At 34.9% G+C, this 9,288-nt stretch overlaps 1 non-coding gene across 1 annotated transcript; it reads right to left on the bottom strand.

Moving 5' to 3' along the window:
• Nucleotides 1-5,477: 5,477 nt before the first annotated feature.
• LOC121216999 (small nucleolar RNA R71) lies at nucleotides 5,478-5,584 on the bottom strand. The gene has a single exon (XR_005913198.1). It is a non-coding gene; the product is annotated as a small nucleolar RNA R71 (small nucleolar RNA).
• Between the last annotated feature and the right edge of the window lie 3,704 nt (nucleotides 5,585-9,288).

Below are 9,288 nucleotides of genomic sequence, written 5' to 3'. Positions count from 1 at the left end.
TGTATACGAGTGCTTTGATCTTGGGTCAATCAAAACATAAACATTAATATCAAATATAAAAATTGTATCAATAATCACATCATGTGCTAAAGCCTCTTCACGAGCTCAAATTGCATACGCCTTACCTAGTGCCTAAGCATCAAATCAAATTGTAGAATCTTTTGTTCCACTTCGACTATTCCTCATATTACCACTGTTTCTAGATGGTCTCCCATTCAAAGGCATGTTACTTCACCCTGTGTTCTGAGCTTTATATCTGTTAGACCTTTAATGGCAATCTCGAAGAAAATGTTCATATGAACTACATTTAAAACATGATCCCTTTTTCAATTAACATTCTCCAAAATGTCTTCTATCGCATTGCTGACACTTAAGCTTGTTATTATGAACACTCCCTACACTCCTATAGATGTAGCCTGGGTCTTGAACTAGCTTGCTTTCCTCTATCTCTCCCAAAAAATCCAGATGGAGCTGACATACAACTGTGAGATTTTTTTCGATTTCTTTCCTGAAGAAGAAAATGATTTTCCCATCAGTCATTTCCATGTGTCATGAGTTTTAGAATCTGCTTTTATTTTTGCTTTTCTGAGTTCTTCAGCCTTATGCGCTCGATCTACCAAAACCACAAATTCTTTCAACTCAAGTATCCTAACAAGCAATCCAATATCTTCGTTGAAACCATCTTCAAACAGGGTACACATAATAGCTTCAGTTGGAATACATTCCCTAGCATATTTGCTAAGATGCACGAATTCTCTTTCATATTCAACTACAGATCTTCGACCTTGCTTCAATTCAAGAAATTCTTTCCTCTTCTTATCAAGATACCTCTGACTAACGTATTTCTTTTTAAATTCTGTTTGAAAGAAATCTCAATTCATGCGATCTTTCAATATGACTACTATAAGAGTATTTGACCACTAATACGCTGAGTCTTTTAACAAAGATATCACACATTTTAAACAATCAACGGAAGAATAAGACAATTCATCAAAAACTCTAACGGTAATATCTAACCAAAACTCAGCTTTTTTCAAATTGTCTTTAGCTGTACCACGAAACTCTTCAACCCCATATTTACAAATTTTATCAATCGGAGGCTTATTTACAACTTTGAGGAAAAGCGTGTACTACCCCTAACTCGTATCCAACATTGAAATAGGGTTACGGAGCATTACCAGAGTTTACATTTTAGAACTATCAAAAATTTTAAAACATTTAATTTATATCATCAATCACAGAAAAACCAATCAATAGCATACATATTGTCCCTTATACGAGCCCTCGAGGATCTAAAAACACATTAGAAGCAAATCAAGACTAAATCAGAAACATATATAAATTTCAGGGAAAGTATGAAAATTTACCATCTACAGGGGTCACATGGCCGTGTGGCCAGGTCGTGTGACTCACACGGCCAATCTTGTCTTAGGCCTCGTAGGCATTTGAAATAGGGACAGACGGCCATGTCCCAGCCTATTTTTGTACTCGTGTAACTCACTGACTTGGGTCACATGGCCAAACCACATGCCTATGTGCCAGGCCATGTAAAACTTGACTTGCAACCCTTTGAAACCTATAGGGGACACAAGGCTATGCTACCTGGCCGTGTGTCACACACGGCTAAGATACATACCCATGTCTCTGCCCGTGTGGGTGAAAATAGGTTATTTTACAAGCCATTTTTCTCACCCTTTTCAAGATGTATCTATAATCCCTTTTACAGATATACCTAAGCCCTAAAAAGGTACCAAAATCATGCAATATCAAGCCAAACACATATGGTATAATAACATCCAACCTATATGCCCAAAGGTACCTCAAATGACAACATTAAAACATGTATAACCAAGTACTCAATTCGGCCAAAATAAATGATTAACTTCTAACTAAGTTTGCATCATTACAGATTTACCAAAACATACCATTTGGTACCAACTATACCACACAATCATTAGCATCAAAATACATATATGCTTACTATGGAAAAACACCAATTCACAACAAGTTATATGTCATATCTAATATGCACATTCAACTACTTTTCTATCTACCATCATTTAGCCATAACAAGTCATATATCATACATTACAAGGCTACTTATATACGCCTTACAATACATATCATTTTACCAACACAAGGCCAAAATGCAAACTAACCAAATAGTCATTTCCACAACCATAACACATAGGCTAACATTAGCCAAAATACCTATACATGCCATTATAACCTTAACCAAGATATCAAAATCTACTGATATAATTGCTGGATAGTGTGATAAATCTCCGACAAGCTTCCAACCTGACCGAGCTTCTGATAGTTTGAAAAGTAAAGAAAAATAACTATGTAAGCAATGAATGCTTAATAAGCTCGTATAAACTTTAATCATATCTATCCATTTCAAATATGAAATTTATACAATTCAAGAATAATCATATATCGATACCACAAAATTCATGAAACCAAATTCAACAATTCACAAATTGAATAATTCCACAGCATTACTTATACATATCATCCCTAACAAAGTAGGATTTTATAAAAACTTTAAGTCTCTTTCAATTTTATTCCTTTCGTTTGCATGTCATTACTTTCTATTACATTTACTTTATTTAGCTTAATTAACATCATCAATTCAACTCATCATTCCCTTTTTCATCACTCACTTCATATGCATAATACACAAGACACAAGCATAACATCAACCATAGCCACAAGCTAGTGCATTTAAACATAGCTCTTTTAGAATTAATCACATCATAAACCATTTCATAAGAATTTGCATAACTTAAATCTTACCACTTTTTCATGAGTACAAGCATATTTTCATTTTAGCACTTACCATTTCAATACGACTTATAAGTAAACATAATAACATTCAACCAACAGCTTGGCACTTGCCTAAGCATCAAACAACAACACTTGTTAGCGAACTTGAAGATATTTCATATAAATTCAACATTGATAACTTTATTTTCTTAAAATGTCACACTTGAGTTCATTACTCGTCTCAACTTACATAATTACCATGTACCAACATATCAAAGATATTCATATATGTACATGTCATGATACATATCATTATCTTACTGTTTCATTATATATCATCCATTTATCATTTCCATGTATTTCATGTATATACTTGTATTAGTTCGTATCGAACTCATATTGCCTCGTAACAACACATTTCCCATTGAACCACTTAGAATAATATTGGATAAATGGGAAATCTCGCACACTATGTGCCAACACATGGTCGAAACCATATTTATCTCATAACTCATATAAATGCTCACTCTCGAGCTATCACAAGCTGACGGTCAAGGCGTAACTACAGGGTGCTGCTCACACAAGCTAATGAGTAACAGCAACACATGCTGGAAATCTTAGCCACCGGTAGAACGTACGGGACCAACACCCAAAACATGGTAACCCCTAATGACATTTCATTTGTATCCTAAATATTCCTAAGGTTCAAACAGGACTCGATAGTCGTTGTACGTCGTTGAATTTCCCTCGTCTCATTATAAGCCAAATTGTATAATAAAATATATATATATATCGATTCATTTTCAATAAAATTTCATATAATAACATTCAATTTAATAAACAATATACATAGTATAGTTCATACGAACTTACCTGGCTAAATTGCAGAAATACCAAAGTTTAGAGGAATTTTTGTAATTTTCCATTTTCCTTGATTTCCCCCTGATCTTGATTTAAATTAATAATTTCATTCAATATATTAATTTAGACAATAAAATAATTCATTTCATACAAATTTTCCCCTAAAGTTTTACTTTTATTCAATTTAGTCTCTGAGCCCAAAACATGCAAATTAACCGTTTTTACCCCAAATTGAGTTTAGCCGAATGTTCATGGTATCTAAAACAACCCATTTATGCAACAATTTCACATTAAATCATTGTACTTTTATTACTTTAACAAATTAGTATCTAATTGAGAAATTCATGAAAATCACTTAACAAAATACTTTTAAATATAAATCAACATTCCAAATTCATCATCTAACATCAAATATCACAAGATCCATCAATGGCAACATTCAAAATCTTTAACAGTTTCAAAATCAAAGATACAAGTAGCTAGACCTAGTTGCAACGATCTCAAAAACATAAAAATTTAAAGAAACGGGTGAAAAATGGCTTACCGTGCATAAATAAAACCATTGCCACACCTTACACATCTTCCATGGAGTTTTCTACTTTCAAATTCGACTGAAACAAACAAATGTAAAAGATGATATATTTAATGTATTTTTTTATCATTTAATTTTCTAATTTACTTTATCAGCCTTTATTATAATTAAAAATTACAACATTTCCAAACCGCTATCATCCACTAATACATTAATGGTCTATTTACCATATAAGGACTTTCACTTTAAAGTTCTATAGCTATTTAATACCTTTAGCATATAGAACACAACTCTTTCACTTTACACGATTTAGTCTTTTTTTGCTTAATTAACTATCGAAACGATAAAATTTTCCAACAAAAAATTAATACCACTTTAATTACATTCCGTAAATATTTATAAAAATATTTACGGCTCAGTTTATAAAAAATGAGGTCCCGATACCTCAATTTCTAAAACCAATTGAACTTAATAAATCGATTATAAAACAAAAATCACAATATCAAAAACTTTTTTTTAAAATTACAATTAACTCGTAAATATTAAATATAATATTTACAAACTTACTTGTCGAATTTGGTGGCCCCAAAACCATTATTTTCGACACCACTAAAAAACGGGCTATTACCAAGGGGGAACTAGTTGGGTTGGAGGTTATTGAGCCATTGGGTTTGTTCATACAAACTTGACAATCCACTAAGACATCATATGGAAGAAGGCTTCTATTTAATTTTTAACTTAATTAATTTTTCTGTGATTATTTCAGGTGTTTATGAGTATTGATCGAATTATTGACCTACTCCCTGTAGACATTGAGATTGAACTAACTTTCTGAAAGTGAAGAAGACAAGCAAATTAGAGGTCTGAAGAAATGAACTTTGAAAATTCAAATCAAGGAAACGGAGCAAACCCTGCTCAAAATCTTGCCCTTATTGCTGATGATAGGGATAGAGCTTTAAGACAGTATGCCATGACAGTGTTTAATGATCTTAATCTGTGTATTTGGAGACCCGAAATTGAGGCACAACGGTTCGAGCTAAAGTCAGTCATGTTCCAGATGCTTTGGACAGTAGGCCAATTCAGTGGAATGCCTATCGAAGATCCTCACCTACACTTAAAACTATTTATGGAGGTGAGCGATTCTTTCAAATTAGCCGGAGTACCCAAAGATGCATTACAATTGAAGCTGTTCCTGTATTCGCTAAGGGATAGATCTCGAGCCTGGTTGAACTCATTGCCACCAAACTCAATTTCCACATGGCAAGAGTGAGTAGAAAGATTCCTTATGAAGTATTTCCCATTTGGCAAGAATGCTATGTTGAGGAATGAGATCACTGCCTTCCAACAAATGGATGATGAGTCCTTGTATGAGGCATGGGAAAGGTACAAAGAGTTATTATGAAAGTGCCCTTATCACGGAATTCCATATTGCCTCACAGTTGAGGCATTTTATAATGGTCTAAATGCTCACATGAGGATGGAAGTGGATGCTTTTACTAATGGTGCTCTCTTTTCTAAGTCTTATAACGAGGCTTATGAAATTATTGAGAGGATTTCCAGCAACAACTATCAATGGCCAACCAAGCGAGCAACGTTAGAAAGATAAGTTGTTAGAATACATGAAGTAGACACTCTTACTTCACTCGCATCTCAGGTATCATCAATATCCTCAATGTTAAAAAATCTTACTATTAATGGGTCTAATAGTTTTGTAGCATAGCCACCAAATCAATTTGAAAGTATAGCCTGTGTTTTTTGTGGGGAAGGACGTTTGTTCGAAGAATGTCCATCAAACCCAGAATCCGTATATTACATGGGTAACCAGAACCAAAATCAAGGAAGGCAAGAACTGCAATCCAATTTCTATAACCCATCGTGGCGAAATCACCCCAATTTTTCCTAGAGTAATCAAGGGGCTAGAACCAGTAACACTTACGCCCAACCTAAACCAACCCAGCCGCCTAGTTTCCCCTAATAAGTTCAAAAACCAACTCAAGCTTAATCATCCAATAGCTTAGAGAATTTATCAAAGGCATACATGGTGAAAAATGACGCCACTCTAAGGAATTTAGAGAATCAAGTGGGCTAGCTTGCTACTGAACTCAGGAACCGACCACAAGGTGCTTTACCTAGTGATATGGAGAATCCGAGGAATTCGAGGAAAGAGCATTGCAAAACATTGACATTGAGGAGTGGAAAGACAATATAGCCCAACACCATCGAAGCTGAAAAAGAGCAAGCTGATGCTTAAGGTTCAGAGGAAGTTCAACTGAGTGTTGAAATTCTAGTTTCACAAGAACCAAAATCTGTAAAACCCGACAAGGTAATTTCAGAACCAGCTAATTTCAGAACCAGCTAATTCTGATCAACTAATAACTCCGTTAGATACAGAATTACCACAGAAGATGAATCAACCAATTCCAGTAAAGAAACCACCTCCACCCTACCCTCAAAGACTTCAAAAGTAGAAGTAGGAGATACAATTTAAGAAGTTCTTAGATGTACTCAAGCAACTTCATATCAACATCCCGTTGGTTAAACTTGAGCAAATGCCAAACTACATCAAATTCATTAAGGATATCCTATCCAAAAAATGAAAACTTAGAGAATTTGAGATGGTAGCTCTAACGAAGGAATGCAATGCATATCGCCAAGACAAATTACCCCCAAAGTTGAAGGATCCTGGATATTTTACCATACCTTGCAACATTAGAGCAACATATTGCGGTAAGGCATTATGTGACTTAGGTGCGAGTATTAACTTGATGCCTATGTCAATTATTTAGGAAGTTAGGAATAGATGAAGTTAGACAAACTACGGTTACACGTCAATTAGAGGATCTATCCTTAGTACATCCAGAAGGAAAAATTGAGGATGTATTGGTACGTGTAGATAAATTTATCTTCCCTACTGATTATGTTATTCTAGACTTTAAAATAGAAAAAGAAGTTCCAATTATTTTAGGAAGACCATTCTTAGCAACCGAAAGGACCCTTATTGATGTGTAGAAGGGTGAGCTTGCTATGTATGCTTAGGATGATCAGGTAACATTTAATATTTTCAAGTCTATGCGATTTCCTGACACAATTGATGATTGTTCTACAGTTCTGATTTAGAGGATTTAATAGTGGAGAAGGAGCTCAACTATGTTGAGGATCCATTGGAACAAATTTTGACATCAGATCCTCTGAATGATGAAGAGGAGGATGAATACTTAGCATTGTTAGAAGCTAATCAAAAGGGATTTAATCCACAATCCCGTTTTGAACCTTTGGAATTAGTGAAAAGGGATTATGCCCAACCAAAAGCGTCAATCGAGGAGCCACGTAAATTAGAACTCAATGTATTACCTTCACATCTAAAATATGTTTATTTAGGTAACATTTCTACTTTTCCTGTGATTGTTTCAACAGAATTGACTACTAAGAAAGAAGAGAATCTCATCCTGGTGTTGAAACAATTCAAGAAGGCTATTGGATGGACTATAGCAGATATTCGTAGTATTAGTCCATCTGTATGCATGCACAACGAAGACTGAACTCCATTATGAAGGATATAGTAAAGAAAGAAATCATCAAGTTGTTAGATACGGATATAATTTACCCCATCTCAGAAAGTTCATGGGTAAGTCTGGTCCAGTGCATGGCAAAGAAAGGAGGTATTACGGTCATTGAAAACAAGACGATTAGGCAACTAGGAAAGATCACTTTCCTTTGCCGTTTTTGGACCAGATGCTGGATAGACTCACAGGGTGAGACTATTATTGTTTTCTTGATGGATACTAGGGGTATAATCAAATTACAGTAGCACTGAAAGATTAGCACAAGACAACATTCACCTTTTTATACGGTACATTTGCATTTAGACGCATGCCATTTGGTTTATGTAATACACCTGCTACATTTCAAAGATGTATGATGTCTATTTGTACTGACATGGTTGAGAAATATTTAAAAGTTTTTATGGATTATTTTTCAGTATTTGGAGATACATATGATGATTGCCTATCCAATCTATCCAAGGTACAAAGGCAATGTGAAGAAACAAACCTAGTACTCAACTGGGAAAAGTGTCATTTCATGGTACAAGAAGGGATTGTTCTAGGGCATCGGATAACAAGACATGGAATAGAGGTTGATAAAGCAAAGGTAGATGTTATTGAGAAACTCCCACCTCCAACATCTGTAAAGGGTGTTAGGAGCTTTTTGGGCTACGCCAGTTTCTATCGAAGATTGATCAAGGACTTCTCCAAAATTGCTAAACCCTTATGCAAATTATTGGAGAAGGACACGACGTTAAAATTTGATGAAGAGTTCTTAAGAGCTTTCAACGACTTGAAGAGTCGACTAGTTTCGGCACCCATAATCGTCACACCAGAGTTGGATTTTCCATTTGAATTGATATGTGATGCAAGTGACTTTGCAATAGGAGCTGTCATCGGTCAGCGAAGGAACAAAGTTTTTCATCCCATCTACTATACAAGTTGAACTTTGAAATGAGCTCAATTGAATTATATGATAACAAAAAAAGAGTTACTTGCTACTGTGTTTGCTTTTGACAAGTTTCGATCTTATTTTGTAGGTAGAAAAATGAATGTCTATAAAGACCACTCGACAATTAATTACTTACTTGCCAAGAAAGATGCTAAGCCAGGGTTGATCTGATGGGTACTTCTACTTCAAGAGTTCAATCTAGAAAATCAAGATCGAAAGGGAGTAGAAAACCAAGTAGCAGACCACTTGTCCAGATTAGAGCCATAAGAAGGGAATTCTCCACTTATTCCCATTCAGGAGACATTTTCAGATGAACATATAGTAAAGGTAAATCATGTCCGTAATACCCCTTGGTTTGCTGATATTGCTAACTATTTAGCTTGTGGTTTGATGCGATTGATAAGACGTATCATCAAAAGAAAAGTTTCTTCATGATGTGAAGTACTATTTCTGGGAAGAGCCGTACTTGTTTAAGTGTGTAGATCAAATGATCAGGAGATGTATGGCAGAAGATGAAGTACATAAGATCTATATCATTATCACTCAGCTCCGAGTGGGGGACACTTTGGAGGTACACGTACTGCATCCAAGGTATTGCAAGTCGGATTGTTTTGGCCAACACTATTCAAAGA

This window comes from Gossypium hirsutum, chromosome A02, assembly GCF_007990345.1.
Source record: "Gossypium hirsutum isolate 1008001.06 chromosome A02, Gossypium_hirsutum_v2.1, whole genome shotgun sequence".
NCBI classification, from domain to species: domain Eukaryota; kingdom Viridiplantae; phylum Streptophyta; class Magnoliopsida; order Malvales; family Malvaceae; genus Gossypium; species Gossypium hirsutum.
Note: the sequence above shows the minus strand (reverse complement) of the source record. Positions and strands in the feature narration are given on the sequence as shown.